The sequence below is a fragment of the Elephas maximus genome, chromosome 4 (genome assembly GCF_024166365.1).
Source record: "Elephas maximus indicus isolate mEleMax1 chromosome 4, mEleMax1 primary haplotype, whole genome shotgun sequence".
Taxonomy (NCBI): Eukaryota; Metazoa; Chordata; class Mammalia; order Proboscidea; family Elephantidae; genus Elephas; species Elephas maximus.
The window spans coordinates 111,955,850-111,964,595 of record NC_064822.1 but is presented as its reverse complement, the minus strand read 5'-3'; the positions used below and the strand labels follow the sequence as shown (position 1 = coordinate 111,964,595).

At 34.8% G+C, this 8,746-nt stretch overlaps 1 pseudogene; it reads right to left on the bottom strand.

The window, feature by feature from the left end:
• Nucleotides 1-7,594: 7,594 nt before the first annotated feature.
• LOC126076367 (olfactory receptor 6C74-like) lies at nucleotides 7,595-8,532 on the bottom strand (annotated as a pseudogene).
• Between the last annotated feature and the right edge of the window lie 214 nt (nucleotides 8,533-8,746).

Genomic DNA, 8,746 nt, shown 5'->3' with positions numbered 1-8,746 from the left:
TCATAATATATGTCCTTCAAGGTCAAATATATGTATTTCTTAGCCTCCTTAAACATCCTCTTGTTGAAGTGTTTATATAAACAAATAAATTTCAAATTTATTAAGATGTTGTGTTGAAACATTTACTATATGCTTATATGTCAGCCAAAGTCCCTGGGTCATGCAAACGGTTTTTATTAACTGTAGGTTGCCAGTTCAAAGCCACTCCCAGAGCGCCACAGAATAAAGGTCTGGTGACCTACTTCCTTAAAGATTACAGCCAAGAAAACCCTGTGGAGCACAGCTGTTCTCTGTGAGACAAGGGGTCTCCGTGAACCGGACTTGACTCCACAGCAACTGGTTCTTTTATTTTGATGGCAGCTGGGAGTGGGGGTTGGGAAGGCGTAACTGACTTTTTGGAAGGTATTTAACTGTAGAAATGAATTTAAATAAAATATCCTTACTGCATGAAAAGCATCTAGACATTTGTCCACACTTCCTCTAATCCATGGAAATAATGTCTTCTTGCATACAATATTGTGAAAAATACAGGAAATAAGAAAACCAAATCCTTGATAAAAACCAAAACCAAACCTGTTGCCATCGAGTTGATTCTGACCCATAGCAACCCTCTATATGACATCCTTCATACTTATGGCTTATTAAGAAAACTATAGTTGAAATGTGTAAAAGATGTTATGAAAACAACAACACAACTTGAATTAGTAAAAGAATATCGAGAGATTTTCTACAGAGAAGGATGTCAGTAATTCATTAAAATAAACATGTAAAGTAAGAGATTCTCTTTGGGAAAGATTAATTATATTTTATAAAATGTCTAAAATTCAATACTGAACTAATAGGAAAAATATTTCACTAATACATGGCATAAACAGTCTACAATATTTCCTAAAAATATTTCACTTTTTATATATTGATATATCTTCTTCACATGAGCTCTGAAAAGGGCAGAGAAGGCATACTTATTGTATTTGATAAGAGCAGCAAAAATGTTTTGATTGATACGAAATAAGAAAATTTTTAGGGAATACAGATATATTAAACCAAAAAACCAAACCCATCGCCATCAAGTTGATTCTAACTCATAGCGACCCTATAGGACAGAGAAGAACTGCCCCACAGAGTTTCCAAGGAGCGGCTGGTGGAGTCAAACTGCCAACCATTTGGTTAGCAGACGTAGCTCTTAACCACTGCACCACCAGGGATCCCATGTAAAACAAAGGAATTGATGAAGAAATACATTGAATGATGTTGACTTTTTGAAACGTATGATACCAATCCTCCATAAGCTCTTACAAAAAGTAGAAGTAGAAGGAATACTTACTATCTCATTCTGTGGAGCCACATTATCCTACTACCAAACACACATAAATACATTACAAGAAGAGAAAACTACAGATTCATATTGTTCATTAACACAGAGACAAAAATCCTTAACAAAATACTAGTAAGCCGAATTCAACAACAGATAGAAAGAATTCTACTCCATGATCAAATGAGATTTATTCCAGGTATGCAAGACTAGTTCAACAACAACAAAAAAAAAACATTTGATATCAATTAATGTATTCCATCTACAGTCAACCATTTCAGGAGGTAGCATTTGATCGAGAACCAGTGGTACTACAGGAAGACGTCCAAGCTGAACTGAATGCACTGGATGAAAACAAGGCTCCAGGAATTGCCGGAATACCAATTAAGGTGTTTCAACAAACAGACGCAATGCTGTAAGTACTCTCTCATCTATTCCAAGAAATTTGGAAGACAGCTACCCGGCCAACAAACTGGAAGAGATCCATATTTGTGCCCATTCCAAAGAAAGATGATCCAACCGAATGTGGAAATCATTGAACAATATCATTAATATCAAAAAACCATACTAAACCCAGGGATGTCCAGTCGATTCTTACTCATAGCAACTCTATAGGACAGAGTAGAACTTCCCCATAGAGTTTCCAAGGAGCACCTGGTGGATTCAAACTGCTGACCCTTTGGTTAGCAGCGGTATCACTTAACCACTGCACCACCAGGGTTTCCTCATTAATATCACACGAGTAAAATTTTGCTGAAAATCATTCAAAAGCAGCTGGAGCAGTACATTGACAGGAAACTGCCAGAAATTCAAGCTGGATTCAGAAGGAGATGCGGAACAAAGGATGTCATTGCTGATGTCAAATGGATCCTGACTTGTAATGGATTATATTGTGTCCCCCAATAATATGTGTCAACTTGGTTAGGCCATGTGCGGTTGTCCTCCATTTTGTGATTTTCCTATGTGTTATAAATCGTATAAATCGTAATCTCTGCCTGTTGTTAAAAAGGGTTTGGGTGGGATTGTAACACCCTCATGGCCCTAATCCAAAGTAAATGGAGTTTCCCTAGAGTGTGGCCTGCACCACCTTTTATCTTACAAGAGAGAAAAGGAAAGAGAAGCAAGCAGAGAGTTGGGTACCTCATACCACCAAGAAAGCAGTGCCGGGAGCAGAACGTGTCATTTGGACCTGAGGTTCCTACACTGAGATGCTCCCAGATCAAGGGAAGACTGATGCATCACAAGGACCTTCCTCCAGAGCCCACAGAGAGTGGGCTTCCCCTGGAGCTGATGCCCTGATTTGGACTAGTAGCCTACTCAACTGTGAGAGAATAAACTTCTTTTTTCAAAGCCTTCCACTTGTGGTATTTCTGTTATAGCAGCACTGGATCACTAAGACATGGCTCAAAGCAGAGAATACCAGAAGAATATTTTTCTGTGTTTACTGACTATGCAAAGACATTCAGCTTTATGGATCATAACAAATTATGGACAACTTTGCAAAGCATGGGAATTCCAGAACACTTAATTATGCTGATGAAGAACCTGTCCATAGATAAAGAGGAGGCTGTCATATAAATATAGAAAAATCATTTGACCAAATTTAATACCATTCATGAAATATCTCTCAGAAAACTAACAATAAAGGGGGATTTCATTTACTGATATAGAAATCTAAAAAATAAAAACCCTACAGCTAATGTCATACTTAATGTTGAGAAACTTGATGCCTATCCCCAAAGAATGGGTAAAAGACAAGGATGCCTGCTCTCAGTACTACTCAACATTGTACTGGAAACTCTAGCTAGTACAACAACAAGAAAATGAAATAAAGTGTATAAAGATTGGAAAGGAAGAAAAAAAAAACTGTCTTTATTACCAGGTGGTATGATTGGCTAAGTAGAAAATAAAGATAAATAAATTAAAAATCCAACAACACAAAAACAATTCATGAACTAGAGTAAGCACAACAAGCTTGTAAGATGCAAGGTGAGCATTAAGAAGTCAATGACTTTCCAACATATTAAAAAAAAAAAATAAAAAAAAATGCAGCACAAAAGTAGTATTCGTATATATAATTTTAACAAAATATGCACGAGGTTTACTTTTAGTAAACTTCAAAAATTTTGGTGAAAAACTCAAAGAAAATTTCTAGCAAAATACTCATTCTTTTTTACAGGCTTATATGGTGTTAAGGGGTTCCTGCCACAGATAAGCAAATATGTGGATTTTGTTTCTCCTCGATGACACACGTCTCTCTCTAGGTTTATAGTTAGTTATTTGCCCCGTGATTTTAGTTCTTCATGGGTTTTAGAAAAGACATTGATTTTCAGTTTGTCAAGCTTTTTATTTCATCATAAGGGTGGGAGTGCTGCTTCTTCCACCTCTACAACTTCAAGCTAAAATAGAAAGTTTTGATTATTTTTTAAATCATTCTTAGCCATTCAAGTAATATCTCCCAAGGCTACCTATTTAAAAATGTTTTTTGTTTGTTTAACTGTGGTGTATATTTCCCAGTGTTTTATGTCCCTTGGGATTTATTTTTTTCCTTTGATTTACCTTAAGGAAAAACAAATGACCATACAGACATATGCTATTGAAGCCTGCACTGGTACCGGTACTGGTACTGTTGAATTAAGCTTCTCAGGAAAATCACACAAGAAATGAGAAAGGGTATTCTACAGGTAGTCTTCTCTTCATTATAGTAATTCAGAAAGAAACAAAATAACAGACTGTTTATTAAGTTTTTGGATGTATGTGATCCTATTTTTTGTGATTATGACATATTTATTTATCATTTATCAGTTAATTATCAGATCATTTCTGTCTTATGGTTACATAGGCATATATGCTGGACAAAATTTAGTAAGCCATACAATTAAAAGGATACATTTCACACTGTGTAATTTTTTCTCATTTAAATAATTATAATATTAAAGTGCGAAGAAGCATGTAAATCCACGGCAAAGATTTTGAAACAATCCTTGCTAAAAGTAAAGTATATTCCTAATTAGAAGATAATCAAATATAAAAAGAAAAAGAATTCTCAGTAACTAAGTATTGGAAGGAATAACTGCAAGAAATTGAGTACACCTAAAAATTGTACAAAGAGACTTCAAATCTTCTTCATTCTTTGTTCCCAAATTCAGAGGCCTTTTTTTTTTTTTTTTTTTAACAAGAAAACCATCAGTCATTAGTCTACCCTAGGCACGGTTTCTGATTTGTTAAATAGTCAGAGTGATGTTTTTGTACATGATCATGTATCTCCAATAGACAGAGATGGTCATGCTTTTAAAAAGAAAGTGCATTTTGTGTGGTGATTCATTGGCTGCATAACATACATATACACATGCCTTTAAGGGAAAACAGTGGACACACACTTGGTTGATAATTCTAATTTGTCATAAATTGTTATAGCCCAGAGAATCAAATACCTAGGCAAAGGGGAGAGTGGAATATGTCACAAAAGGGAGTAGTGGGAGCTGTATACAACACTCTGTCTTACAGGTGTATAACCTGAGAGATTTGGCTGCCACAAAAAGTAAAGGAGGACAAAAATTAATAGGAAATCTATAAAATGATAAGCAGAAATAAAATATATGGAAAATAATTACCGTCCACCAATCTCAAAAAATAAAAAAGAAAGAATGAAAAAAGGAAAATGACATAATGGAAAAAAAGAGAATTAAAAAAAATAAAAAGGATCAAAAAAAATGAAAAAGCTATTTCTGAAAAATCTCAGATCCAAAAGAAAGTTTGAAAGATCATGTGGCAAGCTCAAGATTGTAAAAAAAAAATGGTACTATTAAAAGAAATACAATGTCACATAGAAGGAGCAATCTCCTATAGCAATACAAAGAAATAAGGTTACAAGAAATGGTTGAAAAAATTATGGATAATACAAGAGCTCTTCATAAAAATTAAAATAGAGGTATAAGTCAAATTAATAAAAATCAATAAATCTAAATCTAAGCCTGAGGCAAAACAAAGCTATGTTTAGGAGGGCAAACAAGAAAAATTCTCTCAAAAGTCAGAAGACTGGTTTTCAAAATGACAAAAGAGAATTTGATAAAAAATGTGGATGATTTTTGCTGAAGAAAAAATAAGCTGTAGAAAGGGAGAGAAACATGTATAAATACTGGAGGAATATTTTTAAGTAAAATATAATTCCAAATACAGATATAAAATTAGATATATAGATGATATATACATAGATATAGATGCATGTATACATAGAATATCACCTGCTAAACACTGATAACGATGTGTAATTGTTATCGAACACAACAGTTATGGAAAGGTAGATTGAGTTGAAAAGATAATTAAAACAAGGTACCTGTACCTCCATTGAAAAATTAACTAATTGCCTTATAAAGAGAGAACATGCTTGTTGTTTATACTAACAATAAACCTAAAATTGCCAAGAACACTTAAGACAATGTATATTAAAAATATGATAAAACAAATATTAAATTATTAAGGTACCATAATTCAAGAGTTGGCTTTTATTCATTTAAAAATGTAACTGAGCAGCACTCTCCACCAGATAGTTCACAAGGCTTTGAGAACAGTGTGTTGAACATGTTAAATCTTCTACTTTCACTGAGTTTACAGTTCATGCGTGAAAGAGATAATTAACCATTAAGTTAATATGTGTTATAGAGAAAATTAATATCATAAAAGAAGAACTATAGAGATGTTATTTTAAGAAATTAAATTTAAAACTGACATATATGGTTCACTAGTCAGAATGTGGAAACCCTGGTGGCCTAGTGGTTAAGTGCTACGGCTGCTAACCAATAGGTCAGCAGTTTGAATCCCCCAGGTGCTCCTTGGGAACTCTACGGGGCAGTTCTGATCTATCCAATAGGGTCTCTATGAGTTGGAATCAACTCGACAGCAATGGGTTTGGTTTTGTTTTTTTTTAGTCAGAATGTCTAACTTTAAAAAAAAAATGTCTATTTGAAGTGATGTAAAGACACATGAACTCACGCATACTGAATAAAAAGTGGTGTTTTAAGAAAGAGTGACAGTGCAAGAAAGCCTATAAATACATTAATAATTATACAGAGGATGGTGCTTGGATTACTAAGGAAGAAATTACGGAAGGAATGTGTAAAGGCACTCTAGTATGGCACGTTGCAGCATGCAAAACCATCTTATATGAGTTAAAACATAATTTTTAAAATCTCATACACAGATTTTATTTGTGTCCACTAGAAATATAAAAAAGTCAATCTTCACTGCCACACAGAATGGCTTTTCAACTATTTCAGGATAACTGTTCTTCAAGTTTTTCTAGATTAAATGATACACTTACATCACACCCCAAAAATGCACTAGTGCCCAGTGGTTACTTCCATAGTATTTGGATTTTAAACCTACATACAAAGTTAAAACCTAGCATTTACTTGCTGTGTGGCATTGGTATAAAACTACTGGTATTGAGTTTTTTTTATTGAGTAGATTCTGACTCCTAGTGACCCTGTTGGACAGCATACAAGTGCCCTAGAAGGTTTCCAAGGCTGTAATCTTTATGGAAGCCGAGAGCTGACTGGCACATCTTTCTTCAGTGGAGCAGCTAGTTTTTGGTATAATCAATGTAGACTCTTTAAATTAGCTTCTGATATAAAAGGAAGAAAAAAAAAAACTTTTTTTGATTTACAGAAACACAGAGATTTGTAAGTTTTTTTTTTAAAGTATCTTCCTTAAGTCCAAACATGAATACTTCTATTTAGTTTATTATTATGCCCCTGGAAATACCACAGGTTACAGAAAAATATTAGCATTATGTGGTATAAGAAAGAAATATTTCCTGGAGATTTATAAAATCAAGTCAAGGAAAGCATAGAGTTCATAAATGAAGTACACCTTGGCATGTGTATGCTAGAAAAATATGGAGGTTTTGGATTTCTAAAATAAATTCATAGGGAAATGTTTTGAAGATGAACAAAATAAGAAAATTAAGCTGAAAAATGAAATGACTCTATAAATGTATAAGAGAAAGTCATGGACACAGCTTGTACAACTAAAAGGATAAAAAGGCAGTAATAGATTGAATGACTATCCTTGGAAACTGTGGAGCAGTTGTACTCTGTCCTATAGGGTCGCCATGAGTCAGAATCAACTCGGCGGCAGCAGGTTTGTGGTTCTATCACCATCAGCATATTAAAAAAAAGGGCTACGTTTAAAGGAATATAAAAATGAAATAAGGGAATATGTTTAAACTACAATATAGGCTACAGTTTAAGATTCAGTAGTATCCTTTTATAAAAACCAAAGTTACTGTTTTAAGTTAATAAAGTTACATTTTTGAGTTATATCTTTCAGTGCTTGTTTCACTTGTTTGTTTCTTAGGATGTGTATGAAAGGATTTAAAACAGGTGTAAGTGAAAGATTGAGTACTGCTGCCCCCTTGTTTAAAGCGACCCTCTCCTCTGCAGAAGGTAACGTATACATAAAAATGCAGCTGCCATGAGAGATAGAGACAACAATCATGTGGGAGGAACAGGTGGAAAAAGCCTTCTTCCTCTGCTGGGCAGAAGGGATCTTCAGAATTGTTCTCAGAATGTATGCATAGGAGAGTATCACCAGTGCCAGTGTAATCAGCAGTGTGACCATGGCTGAAATAAAACCCAACATTTCGAAGACCCCTGTGACTGTGCAGAAGAGTTTCAGGACAGAAGCACAGTCACAGTAAAAATGGTCAATAATATTGGCATCACAGAAACGCAATTTCAGACCCATGATAAGCCCAGGATTGTTAACAACCCAGCCACCTGGGACATAATGACCAGCTGGGTGCAGACTCTGCTGCTCATAACAGTTGTATAATGTAGGGGTTTGCAGATGGCCACATAGCGGTCATAGGACATGGCAGCCAACAGGAAAAACTCTGATGCACCCAAGAATATGGCAAAAAATATTTGTACAGCACAAGCATCATAGTATATCGTTTTATCCATAGTCAGTATTCTGACCAGGTATCTGGGGATGCACACAGATGTCAATGACATTTCTAAGAATGAAAAATTCCAGAGAAAGAAATACATGGGTGTTTTGTGGTGGGGATCCAATAGAGTGAATAGGATAATGGTCAGGTTTCCAGTGACACTCAATACATATGTTAGAAAAAGAAAAAGGAAAATTACTGTTTGCCAGTTAGGGTCATCAGTCAATCCTACTAGAATGAATGTTGTTATTATAGTGTTGTTTCTCATGGCTAAATTCCTTCTGAATTTCATCAGATCTGGTGAAAGAATAATTAATTATAAGTTAAGAAAAGCATTGTTGCGTATAGATTTAAAAGTGATAGTGGGTAAGTGCTACGGCTGCTAATCAAAGGGTCGGCAGTTTGAATCTTCCAGGCACTCCTTGGAAACTCTGTGGGGCAGTTCTACTCTGTCCTATAGGGCCGCTATGAGTCAGAATTGA